Source organism: Protopterus annectens, chromosome 3.part0 (assembly GCF_019279795.1).
Source record: "Protopterus annectens isolate FY-2018-M chromosome 3.part0, PAN1.0, whole genome shotgun sequence".
Lineage (NCBI taxonomy): Eukaryota > Metazoa > Chordata > Ceratodontiformes > Protopteridae > Protopterus > Protopterus annectens.
Window position 1 is genome coordinate 1,083,964,666 of NC_056731.1, and position 13,777 is coordinate 1,083,978,442.

Sequence of the window (13,777 nt, forward strand, 5' to 3'; positions counted from 1 at the left end):
CTCCTTCTCATGCTGTCTCTGCCTCCCTTGTTCCTCAGCTTGCAGACATTACAGTTTCTCATTCTCCTCAGCCTGCAAATGTTGCAGTCTCTTATTTGCTTCTAATTCCACATGCCTGGCTTCCAACTCAAGTCTCTTTAGCTCAAGCTGGATTTTTAAATCCACTGCAGAAAGGTTGAGCTGTCCATTCTCCAAGGGAATTATATCTCCACTGCCAGTCTGATTGTCCTCCTGGTTGCTGTTTTCTGATGCAGCTGTTACCAAGGCTGCAATCAGGTCTACCTTAGTCAGGTTTCCATGGATCAATCTCCTAGCCTGGCACATCTCCGCCAGCTGGCTCCTTGTCAGATTTCCACACTCCTCTGCTGACATGCTGCATGTTCACCCTGACTAACTAAGCTAACAAAAGAAATAAAACAATTGTGATCTGAACAATGAGTATTCACTGCTTGGCTATTTTAGAGTACAAAACACCTTCAAAGCTCAATAGCTCACTGTACACAAGCTACATGATTCACTCTACCCACACCACTACAAGCCAATTAGCATTTGCCATCTAATTAATATGTAATGTCGATATCCCACTGCTGCCAAACAATTAATATGAGGATATCCCAACCACCACCACCAAATAATATGTGACACCCATGTTCTGGGCCAACAATCAAGAAGCCTCAATCCTCACCACTAACAAGAGGGTGTCTCATATATGAGGAAAGGATAACAAATACACACAATAAAGTGCAATTTCCCTTAAGAGCACACAGAGATCACAGTCAGTCTGGGGCTGGTTGTTCCCTTGCTCACCAGTTCCCCAATAAGACTCCCCACTGGCACAGCTATACGGTCCAGATCTCAGCCTAGCTGGGCAAGCTAAAATCTCCAGCACCCTCTCTGTCCAACCAGTGCTTTGTGTCCCTGCCCAAGAGCTGACTCACACACACACTTTGACATAAGAGTTTACACAACCACACAGACACTTCTGGGGAAGGCTGGCACATGTTCTCCAGTTGTGTCCCTTTTACCCAGACTATATGGTAGTACCACTTGCCACCACCCAGCTAATATTTATTAGCTACTCAAAGGCCCTCAAAAGGGTGTCCAACCATTACTGTGCAATATTATTATCCAGTTGGTAAGTGTGACTAATTAGTCAAAGCTTATTTGAAGTGACCTGGACAGTAAACTCTATAAATATGCAATGTACTCTAGAGCTTAACTTATCTCTACACAAACCAGCCACAGTTAAAAGGTTTTAAAATATTTAATAATAAATAATTAAAACCAGAATACAATACTTTCTACTATACAGACAGTGCTAGTCAAGAGTTCAGAGATCACACAGAAATGCTTAAAGGAAATCAGCAGTACAGTTCTGACATCACAGAAAAACACTTAGTCTAAACTTTCTAATTCCTAGCTACTTCTAGGAGAAAATCCAGTTCTAACATACTACTTACATAAAGAGAACATAAGGCAGTTCTGAGTTGGATGTTCAAGACAAAAATGCTTAATGTCTTCCAGTTCTCTCTGTTTAAATAAAAACTGCAGTTCTGATAAAACTTTACATCATTTCACACTTTCCTGGTGTTCCCAGGTTGACAGAAACTGCATTTACATTATTTTACACTTAAAGCAATAAAGGACATTCCACATGTAAATTCTAGTAATTATTCCTTAAGTTAAAACAATAGGCATGATGCTTTCATCCAGCTGGACTGTAGCCGACTTCTAAACATCAAAGGCAGTGATGAAATAATTTTAATTTCAAAGGACCAACAAAAAATGCTTGACTTAGCTTTCTATACAGGAGATGGCAATGATGCCACATTGTTTTAAGTTCAACCTTTTACAACATATTCTTTTATTTAAGAAGCAAGCCTGCATTTTAACATTTATATTTATAAATTATAGAATTATGTATAAAATTCTGTCTGGCTAGGCTGGCAGCCTTCATCCTTCTCTACCAGTCTTCACACTTCTACACATTCTTTTTGCTACATTTATCCTTTAAGGCTAAGCACAATTTATTTGAATCCTAATTTTTTCTAATTTTGCCTTCAGGTGATGTGATAGAAGGTAGGACATCTAAGTAATCATTTTCCAGCTACTGTTATCCAAAGCAATGCCCAATGAAATAAGGTGATATATGTCATGTGGGGGTTCAATATGTTATGAGGAGGCAACATTTCAAAATTTAAACATGATGAATAACGGGTCACACTTCTTTGCATAAGTTTGAGCTTACTAGGCCTTATAATGCCAAGCTAAGTGTCACAGATCTACAGATAAATTAAGAAGGGTCTACTACTATTGCATAGATGACATGTTTCTACCCATTTTTGTCAGTTTGATATTGTCAGTGGTGGGCAGATGATTAGACAGGGTTTGAATACTACCACTGTTTAGCACTGCTAAACAGTGTAAATGGTAACCAGGGGTATAGAAGTTGAGTCATATCACTGATGCCAAACAGATGAAATTATACAAAAAGCACACAAAAATAAATCAGGGAACATATTACCCAATGTAGGCTGATCACAACAGCATGCAGTAAACATCCACTGCTGACCTGAGTAGGAGCCACGCAAAAAAAAGGCTACACACTGAATACCCTACTAAGGAGAGTTTTCACCTAGCTCACCAAACCCCTTTCTCACCACTCTTTCTGATATGCAGTGCCTATTGGTGCTCACTTGCCTACATTAACTTTCATTTAAATAGTTAATTACAGCACTTCTCCCCACAAGTCACTCATACTTGCACACATGCGCACACATGTTCACATACACTTCACAGACACACACACATATTCACATGTACAAATGCACACACACACACACACACACACACACACACACACACACACACACATGCACATACATGCACGCACTCACACACACACGCACGTGCACTCATACACACACACATACACACACACACACACACACACACACACACACACACACACACACACACACACACACACACACACACACACACACACAGATTTCCAAGAAATTATAGCAATATTCCTCAGCATTTCTGTCTTCTACCAATGCAGACTACCAGGGTGGAGACCTCTAAGTTACTTTTTTTGTTCATTCATATAAGCCAAATAATTATAAACATAGTCAAGAAAGTTTTCACATTTGGATCCTAATGATCCTGTTAACTTACATGAGTAGTTATCCTTGTTAATAATCTACTAAATGCATTTTTGCAACTCATGGATTCCTCCCTAGGAACAGTCACAGATCTTCCATTTACATTTTCACAGCCCATGTATGATTATTGTTCTTCAATGCAGAGGGTATGAAGTTATTTTATGCACTTTGATTGCAAATTCCATTTCTAGAAAAAGGTCACAAGGGTTCATATATTGTATGCCACAGAGAAAGCACATATTGCAGACTAAACTACATATTTCTTAGTTTACCTCCTGCAAGGTTTACATAAATTATGTGCATCTCATATATTTATTATATACTCACTCAGAAAACAGTGATTTGTTTTTATGTGCAACTCTACCTCACCCTTATTCTAGACCTCAAGCAGTTTTTTGAGAAATCCTTAAAAAATTAAGCTTGAGAGGAGGGTGCATTCATTTTTGGTATGCTACCCAACTAATTGTCTTAAAAAGGCTATCTGTATCTAATAAGGTTAGGATCTCTCAGAACACTCTCCATCTTGCAGGTTCTTGCTGAATCTTATCACCAGTCTCTCTTTGACCAAAATAATACACTTCTGATAGTCTTTCCTCACACTTGTTGGCTTAATAATTTATTGTTACCCTTTTAATCTGCCCCATACCTCCCTGACATGTTGAACATGTTCTTGCAAAGATTGTATGTAAATTTCAATAACATCCAAGTAAACAAGAACATCTGCTAGTATGCTGTCCACCAATTCCTTGAAAGTTGCTGGGGAAATCTTCACCCCGGAATGGATCTTTGTGAGCTCATATAACACAAAATATTCTGAAAAGACATCTGCCTCACTGTGGGTGCTACCAGCTGCCAATTAGGTCATCACTAGTTGGATGCTTGGGACAACCAAACTACTCTAAGGCTTCATCTTTACTGGATGTAGGACAAGCAGCTGACTCTATGGCTATTCTGTTTCTTATAGTTAAACACAGCCTCATCTGCCATGTTTTTTGATACCAGCACCACTTGTTTAGCCCAAGGAACTGTTGAACTCTTGGATTACATCCAGATCCACTATCACCTACACTTCATCTCTGAATGTGAGCTTAACATGTTGAGGTACTCTATAAGAGGACTGCTTGATCAGGGGCCTATGTTCAGATAGTGCTCTACTAAGTGGATGTACACTGGCTTACTAAGTAAACATGACCCCAAACTCCTGTAGTACTGTCTGGATATCTTGACTCTGGGTAGGAAATAGCTGCAATGTAATGGCTACCTCATCCACAAAGGTGTCCAGCCAAGCCTCACTAAGAAGGTCTACCACATGACCATCCACTGAATTTTCTTTTATCCCTCAGGAGATACTGAGTACTAGTACCTCTCTATTACAGTAGACAGTGGTGCTTTATCATGATAATTTTTTAAATGTGTACTGCTGCCTCCTGCCTCACAGCTCTCCTATGTAGTTAAAATTACTTAGCTTTTTTACGTTTGTGAAAGGGCCTTCCGGTGCTGCCTGCAGTTCATTATTTTTAACAGAAATAATAACCGTCATTTGTTCTAAGCAGATTCCACTTTGGCCTTGTCTGTTCAGTCATAACAAGAAGTCTTGATGTGATTGTGCTAGTGCTAAGTGCTTATGTATTGGCAACATGAATGAATAAGCTTGGTTCTGAGGTTTAGGGCATAGTTCACAGTAAACTTCTCATGAGAATTATGGTCACCTCCCACTCATGTTGCATTAAATCTAGGCTCCCCTCACCCTGTGATCTCATAGTACCTCAGTGCATGAAAACTCTTTGATTTCATGAGGTACTTCACTGAATGCACAGAGGAAATAGGACAGGTACCTGTCTCTTTCCAACTTGAAATGGTCAGCAAATGCCATCAACACAGTATTTATTTATTTATTTATTTATTTATTTATTTATTTTACATTTGTTGACCGGGCTAGTCTAGCTGGAGACATGTCCATTTTCAGTAGAGACCTGGGGAGAAAAGCTCCAAGAATAATACAGATTTTCTTTACAAAGTTAAAAACAGGAGTTATACAGATAATAGAGATAGCAATATTACAAAATTTTTTTTTTTTATTCAATAGTACAAATTGGTGTTACCATGTTCATTTTGTAAGGTACAGAGTAGAATTAACATGGTCATTTTGTAAGGGACTGAGGTATGATGTAGATATATACTTGTAAGATATATACAATAATGTAGTTTATTGATACATAAAAGGTAGCTAGTAAGGGATGAGGTGGGATAAGTGAATATGAGAAGATTTAGTCAGGGTTAGTACAGGTAAATAGCCAGTGATTGTTATTTAGTATGGATAGTGAGTGTGATTTAGTATGGATTTCAACCTCTCCACCAGATGATTGGCCTATGAACTGTAGATGATGGTCTTAAAATGCTTTACCCCATAGTGCTTCCACAGTCATGCCTTCAGATCTTACATGAAATTTGAAGAATGTGAGAACTGGTTGACTGCTGTTTTGATGAAAGACAGCAATGCAAGAGAAATGTTGATGAAAGCCACTTTCAGTAAATGGTAGCTGTAAATCAATGTGTGTGTATGCACCTTTAAGAAGCTATCCAATGGCTTGCACAAGGGTATAAATACTGACCACGTGTGAGCCAATCTGTCATTTTGTAGTAAGCTGTTGAGATGTAAGAATGTATGTATGTAAGGTCTGTCCGTTAATCAGTTCATTTATATTTATGATGCTGCTATCCATCCTGATGTGTTTCTATGTAATAAAGCATCTAAATGAACTATGCTGCCTGCTTGTCATCTGTGTTACAGAGGGACGAGCGACATGGTGTCAGAAGTTACATGTCTAACAGGACATGGCATCAGAAGAGGCATATCTAAAAGGGTATTGTGTAAAAGGAAGTATGGCCAAAATGATTTGTTGCCAGAAAGAACTCCAGTTTCTTCAATTTGAGCCTAAGAGGCATCTGGTTGGTACTAGAGGAATATAGTGGAGTGGATCGTCCCTACATAATTTGCAAAACAGGTCAGAAATGAATTTTAGATGTTAAAAACCTACTCAAATAATTTCTTGTTTGCAAAATATGAAACAAGACATACAGAATGCTCTAAATAATATTTAAATAAACTGATATGTCCGATATTGATAAAAATATTCAAATTACTATGGAAAAGGTTTGAAATAAAGTCCAAATTGTATAAAACAAATAAAGGGAAATTACCACATTTTTTTACTAAGCACATATTTTTCATATTAATTAAAGATATCTGAGTTGTCTGAAGTGTAAAAAGTGTTTGCATGTTTGTGCAATATTACAGTATAGTTATTTTGCAAAATGCAGCTGTTACATTTCGCAAAGTACAGTGTTTCAAAGAGATTATTGTGCATTTGAATATTACAAGCTCACAGAACAGTTTGTGTGTACATAATTACAAGGGCCATATTTTTTTCAATTTGTGTGTGTATACTTTGTGGGCATGGCAGAAGGATGGCAGACGGATTTCAAAAACCCAGTGCATTTGTGTTTGGCAATAATATTGTAGAGAACTGGAGAGTGTTTGAGCAAGGGGATGACATTTTCATACAGGCTGCATTTTCTGATAAAGATGACCATACAAAGGCATTTATTCTGCTTAATTTAGTGGGGCCAGAAGCTATTGAAATGGAGCGTTCATTTGTGTATGCACCTGCTGTCTTTGTAGGAGAGGGGGAAAACTGTTATGTTGTACCAGCTGAGTCAAAGGAGGACCCTGAGTGATTAAAACATAAATTTAGAGAAAAGAGTATCCCCAGACAAATGTTACAATGGAAAGGCACGCATTTTATACAAGGGATCAAAATCCTGGTGAAACTTTTGCAGCATGTATAACTGACTTGAGAAACAAGGGTAAAATGTGCAGATGTGGTGATTTAAGGGATAAGTTGATAAAAGATAGATTTATGTGTGGTATTAAGGATGATGTTGTGAGAAAGATTTTACTTTGTGACAGTGATTTAACTTTGAATAAGGCTGTAGAGATTTGTCAGATATACCTTCTAGATCTCATGTTGATATTATGCAGCACATAGTTAAAAGAAAAAGGCCCAAGCACACAGCAGCAACTGTAGCCCCTGCAACACTCACTGGTAACTCCAGAGCTTTCCAGTGAATTCCAGAGTTTTCACAGTGAGTCAGCAATCTTAGAGCATGGGCCCCCACCCAGTTTCATTGCCAACTGTCATTATTGTGGTGGAAATCATGAATCTAAAAGGGAAAAATGTTTAGCTTTTGGTCAGCAGTGCCACAAATGCAATAAGTGGAATAATTTCAAAAGATTTTGTAAATCAAAAGGCCCACATTCTTTCATTAAAAGAGAACATTTTAAGAAAAAAGTTGATTATTTAGAGAGCTGCAACCTATTCTTTATGATGATGGTGTCATCACTTTCTGAGACAGTCAATGCAATAGATTTAAGGACAAAGAATGAAGTATGTTGTACTGTTTGGATAAATGGAAGACCCACAGAGCCCAATGTTGACACAGGTTCCAAGGGCAATGTTATGTCAGCAGAAATATTTGCTAGAGTGTGTCATGGTGAAAGGCTTGATTTAGCAAAGTGTGCGAAGCTTATTGCTTATGGAGGCAAAGAAATTCAAACTGAAGGCTCAATGCTTTCATGTTAGTCTGCTGGGTGATGTTACGACTTGCTATTTTATGTGGTCAAGAGAGGTGTCCAGTCATTATTAGGGCTCAGAGACAGTTTGAAAATGGAAATGCTTTCATTTAATAAGGAAGTCCATCATGTTAGCTTGAAAGACCACTACTCTAATTTCGCTCAGTGTATTTTTTGTACTTATGATGATCTTTTTGAAGACAAACTAGGCAAGCTTCCAGTTGTGTACTCTATGAAGTTAGACTCAGATGTCAGTCCAGTCATCAGGCCAGCTCAAAAAGTTCCAATACCCGAGCAGGAGAGACTCAAAGCTGAGTTAGATAATATTGTGCAACAAGGTGTAATTTTTTCAGTAGGTTCATCAACACCTACTGAATGTTTATCTTCTATGGTCCTAGGTCATAAGAAAAGCTCAGATTACATCATAATATATATTGATCCATGAGATTTGAACAAAGCACTAAAAAGAACTCATCATCCAATGTGAATGTGCACAGTCAAAGAAGTCACAGCTTTGATGCTGAATGTCACTGGTTTGTGTTCTGTCTTAGATGCAAAGAGTTCATTTTGTCAAATTCAGTTTGACAAGAAATCCTTATTGCTCACTAAGTTCAGTTCTCCATTAGGCAGGTACTGATTTTTGAGAATGCCATTTGGGATAAATTCTGCAAGTGAAGTCTTACAACATGCAATTGAGCATTTTTTTTCTGGGTATCCTTGTGGTATTATAGTAGACAACATACTAGTAGGAGGTAATGGTGAAGCTGAGCATGACAGATACCTCAGAAAAGTTCTGAAAAGAGCATGCAAGTGAATCTTAAGCTCAATCCACAGAAATGCAAATTCAGGCTACAAGAAGTTACTTATGTTGGTCATTTAGTTACTAGTCCAGGCCTACAACCAGACGCTTCTAAACAAGCAGTCATTCTCAAGATGCCATCCCCAGGCAATGTTCAAGCTCTGCAATGTTTTCTTGGCATGGTTAACTACCCAGGCAAGTTTATTCCAGATTTGAGCTAACTAGCAGCATCACTCAGAGACCTGATACATAAAGATATATCCTGGTCTTGGTTTGAGCAACACCAGAGAGCATTTGATGTCTTGAAACAAAGAATTACTAGTCCCCCAGCTTTCAGATACTATGATGTTCACAAGCCAGTTACTCTTTCCTGTGATGCTTCAAAATTTGGTCTAGGTGCAGTCATTCTACAAGAAGGTCAGCCTGTTGCCTTTGTATCCAAATCTTTTACCCAAACTGAAATGCAGTATGTTCAGATCGAGAAAGAGCTTTTGGCAATTGTGTTTGCATGTTCAAGGTTCCATGATTATGTTTATGGTAGACCTATCCAGACTGAAACAGACCACCAACCTCTAGTCGCTATCTTAAGAGAGCCTAGGCATACAGCTCCTGCCACATTGCAATGTATGATGTCGAGACTGCAAAAGTATAATTTCAGTCTTGTCTAGAAGAAAGGCAAACTTCTTTATCTTGCTGATACATTATCCAGATCACCCAGAAACACCACTGAACAGTATGAGAATGAGAACCTTGATTTTGAAGTCTTGGAAATGAGAAATTTTTCTTCCACACATGTTTTTTTTTCTCAAAATATTTTTTATTTTCAATTAAAATAACATTTGCATAATATTTTTAAATATCATTTTAAACAACTATATACAATATTAACAATAGCCTGATTTTCAGTTATATACACTGTATATGAAATATATAATTACAGATCAGTTATCAGAGATACAATATTGATTATTGCAGAGTGTCCAACAAATATATAACTTTCTTCCAAGGGTTATTTACCAATGGCTTGGGATAGATTCATAGTTCTTTGATTTTTATTTCCATCGGTGCATTTGTCTTCAGTAAAGTGTAGAATTCTTCCAAGGTCCATTTCCTAGATATAGCAAGTATTGTCCATAACAAATACATATTTGTCTTATTCAGGTAGGGCCTTCATTTACATTTAGCATAATCAATGCTTTAGTTAAGGTAAAGGATTCATTGAATAAAGCTTGTAAAAAATGATTCATTCCATTCCAATATGATTTAATTTTATTGCATTCCTAAAAAATATGAATCCAGTCTGCTTTGTTTGACTTTTCACACCTCCAGCAAAAACTATTTGTAGTAGTACTGATCTTTTTAATTCTATCGGGTGTTAAAAATGCTCTATGTAAGTATTTCCAGCACTGTTTGTTAAGAGGTGTAATTAACTGATAGTAAGATGTTAGTTTTAATTTCTTCTGTTAACTGCAATGACTGACCTTTTGTTAAGAACTGCCAGTATGATGGTTTGGGAATTGCTTTATATGTTATTAACTCTTTATATAGATTTGAAATGGAATTTTTCTTTTCACAACTATTATATATAAATTCATACAGAAAACTTATTTGATTTGGAATATCTTTAAATGAGGAATTATTAATTAATCTGCATAAATCTTGAGTGCACATCAGAATGCTTTGTAAGGATAACCAGTCCTGTGCTGGTATATTGTAAGCAGTTTTTATCATATGTATATCTAAACATTTTTTTTTTCAATAATTTTTATTTTTATTTTTACATTAATAAATGTCACAAATAAAAAACATCTTAGAACATGACCGTGTGCATATATATATATATATATATATATATATATATATATATATATATATATATATATATATATATATATATACATACATACACATATACATATGTTATACATTGATGTCAAATACCACAGGATATAGGTCATACAACATATCTATTTACACTATGTACATAGATGCTTTCATTGTTAATTCCACAGTTATATAGACAGTATATACATTCATAATATCCAAGTTATTATTTAATATCTGAACTTGTATGTGTTCTTTGGTTCCATTATAGTATATTTCTAAGTTGCTGTGTGATTAATTATGCTAATATGATGTTAAAGGTTTGTTTCCAAATTTCTCTGGATTTCATGTTTTTGTTTCTTTTATCTATTACTATTTTATGAGCTAAAAAGTGTTGTATAGCTACTTGTTTAAAACCCTCCCAAGAGATATTTATCTTATCTAGCCATTTAAAAGCTATATACAGTTTTATTAGTAGGAAAATTGTTAAAAGTGTATTTGCTTGTTTTCTTGGTATGTTGGGTGGGAGAATGTGTAACAGAGTGAATTCCCGAGTTAATGTTGATGTTTGATAACCCGTTTTTTGTAATTGTACCTTGAGAGAGTTCCAGAGCTTATAGACACATTTACAGCTCCAAAATATATGGATTAAGTCAACTATCTGGTCCTTACAGTGTGGGCAGAAAGGTGATTTTGATATGTTAAATTTGTGTAGGATTGCAGGTGTAAAATAAGCATTATTATTGATCATGAGCTGAGTGTATGCTAACTTTTTGAGGGGTAGAATCTTCAGTGTTAGATTGATTGCCTGGCTTATTTGCTGATCATCTATGGATGGTTTAATTTTTCTCCAGTAGTTAGAGAAGAAGAGGTCCTTCTGGTATTTGATTTCATTTATCTTTTTATATGAACTGGTAATAGTTTTCTTTGTTGTGATAATAGTTTTCCAAAGCCTGCTACAAGTTTCTATGTCACTATTGGTCATAGTAATATTTTGGAGATAACTGGAACACAGTTCTTTGATTTGTCTTAGGATTATTATGTGTGATTTAGGGAGGTTTAAGTTGGTCCTCATTTCTTGTATTGAACAGTTAAGGTAGGGATAGATAACTTGGATTGTTTTATCTTTTAGTCTGGGAAAAGGGACTAAGTCCAGCAACTTATTGTTTATTTTTAAATTTGAGTTTTTATGAAGGGGTTGCAGTATTGTCATGGCAAGTCTAAGGTTCAAGAATTGAAAGAGTTTTTGTGCTAGGTTGATAGAATGTTTTAAGGTCTCTATAATGTTATAAGTTTGTATTTATTTCTGCTTCAGGAATGGAAGTGCTTTGGGATTGAAACCTAGAGCTTTAATATATCTATAATATATTGTCACCCAGCGAGGAGACCAATTTTCAATTGACGGGTTATGTTCAGCTATTCTCAATATTCTGTTAGTGTTAATGATCGAGTAGTACATTTTAAAATCTGGTAGATTTAGTCCTCCTTTGCTTTTGGGGAGTGTTAATTTTGGATAGGAGATTCTGTTTTTTTTGGGTTCCCATATACATTTTGCTAGGAAGGTATGAATTTGTTTGAAGAATTTATTATGTATTGTTGTCTGTGATGTCATGAATATATACATTAATCTAGGTAAAATGTTCATTTTGATTATTGATACTTTGGCCAAGAATGGTAGTTTTAGGTTGTTCCATCTTTTGCAGTCTTGCATTATATTTTGCCATTTAGGGTTTACATTGTGTTGGTAGAAGTCTTTGTTACTCTGGAAAAAAGGTGATTCCTAGGTATTTAGTTTCTTCTTTAATTTTTATTGTGTTTAACAATGGTATTAGTGAGATGAGTTTGGGTGTTTTTAGGGGGAAAATATTAGTTTTATTAAGGTTTAGTTTGTAGTTAGACATAGTCGAGAAATGTTCAATTGCAGCTATTATTTTGTTTATATCTGAATTTGGTGTAGTGCAGTATATGTTCAGATCATCTGCAAATGCAGTGAGGTATATTTTGAAGTTGTGTATTGATGGAGGATTGTGATATGTATTTTGTTTAATGTATAGAATGAGTGGTTCTAGGTATAGGTTAAACAGGAAGGGTGATAGTGGGCATCCTTGTCTTGTTCCATTTTTTATTAGGATCCTATTTGACCAAGTTTTATTTATATACAGAGATGTGTATGGGTTGCTATAGAGAGTTTGGATGATCTGAATGAAGTTATTGGGTATATTAAAGAAGGGTAGTGTTTGGAGTAAGAATTCTAGATTAACCCTATCAAATGCCTTGTGGGCATCCACTACCATTGTGTAGATGTTGATATTGTATCGGTTAGTGTAGGATATTAGTGCATCTAATGTTAATGTATTGTCACTAGTCTGTCTATGTGGTGTAAAACCAGATTGTTCTGGGGAGAGGATTTTTTCTATCAGATTTGTCATTCTGTTTGCAAGTATAGAGGTAAATATTTTAGTATCTATATTTAAGAGGGAGATGGGTCTGTAGCTGTCGGGGTTTTTGGGGTCTGTGTGTTCTTTTAATATAAATATAGTTTTAGAGGCATTAAAGTGGATATCTTTTATAGTTTATTATGTAATTCAGTGTATAGTATAGTAGTTTGGCTATCAAGGGGGAAAATGCTTTGTAAAATTCTGATGTGAGTCCATCCGGACCCGGAGCCTTATGCACTTTTAAGTGTTTGATTGTTGTAATAATTTCACTGATGGATATCGGCTCAGTTAGTTTTTTTGTTGGTCTAAATTGAGTTTAGGGAATTTCAGTTTTTGAAGAAAAAGAGTTCTATCTTCCTTTGAGGTTTGTAGTATTTGTGCTCCATATATTTGAGAGTATATTTGTTCAAATGTTTTAATAATGTCTTCATTTTTTGTGTAGTTTTTCTCTCTGTAGTTTATTTCTGATATATTTGAGGCATTTTTGTGTTGGCAGATAATTCTGGCCAGAGCTCTAGATGGTATTTGAGCTTCTTCTGCATAAGTGCCTAACATTCTGGCTTCATAGAAAGATAGGTTCCTGGTTTCTAACATATATAGATCCCTTCGCAGTTTTAAAAGTTCTGCTTCTGTTTGATTCTTAGGGTTATTTATTAGTTCTTTTTCAAGATGCTATATTTTCCCTTTCAGTAAATACTCCTCTTTCAGTTGTATTTTTTTATAGGTATGCTGCTTTTTTGATAAACAATGCTCTGATTTGTGCTTTGGTTACAGCCCATTCTATGTCAGTTGGTACTTGGGAGTTAATGATATCAGTAAGAGCTATTTTTAGTATTGCTTCTGTTTCTTTTATTACATCAGTTTTGGAAAGTAAATTAGGGTTTAATGACCAATTATGACCCCTATTCTCTAAATA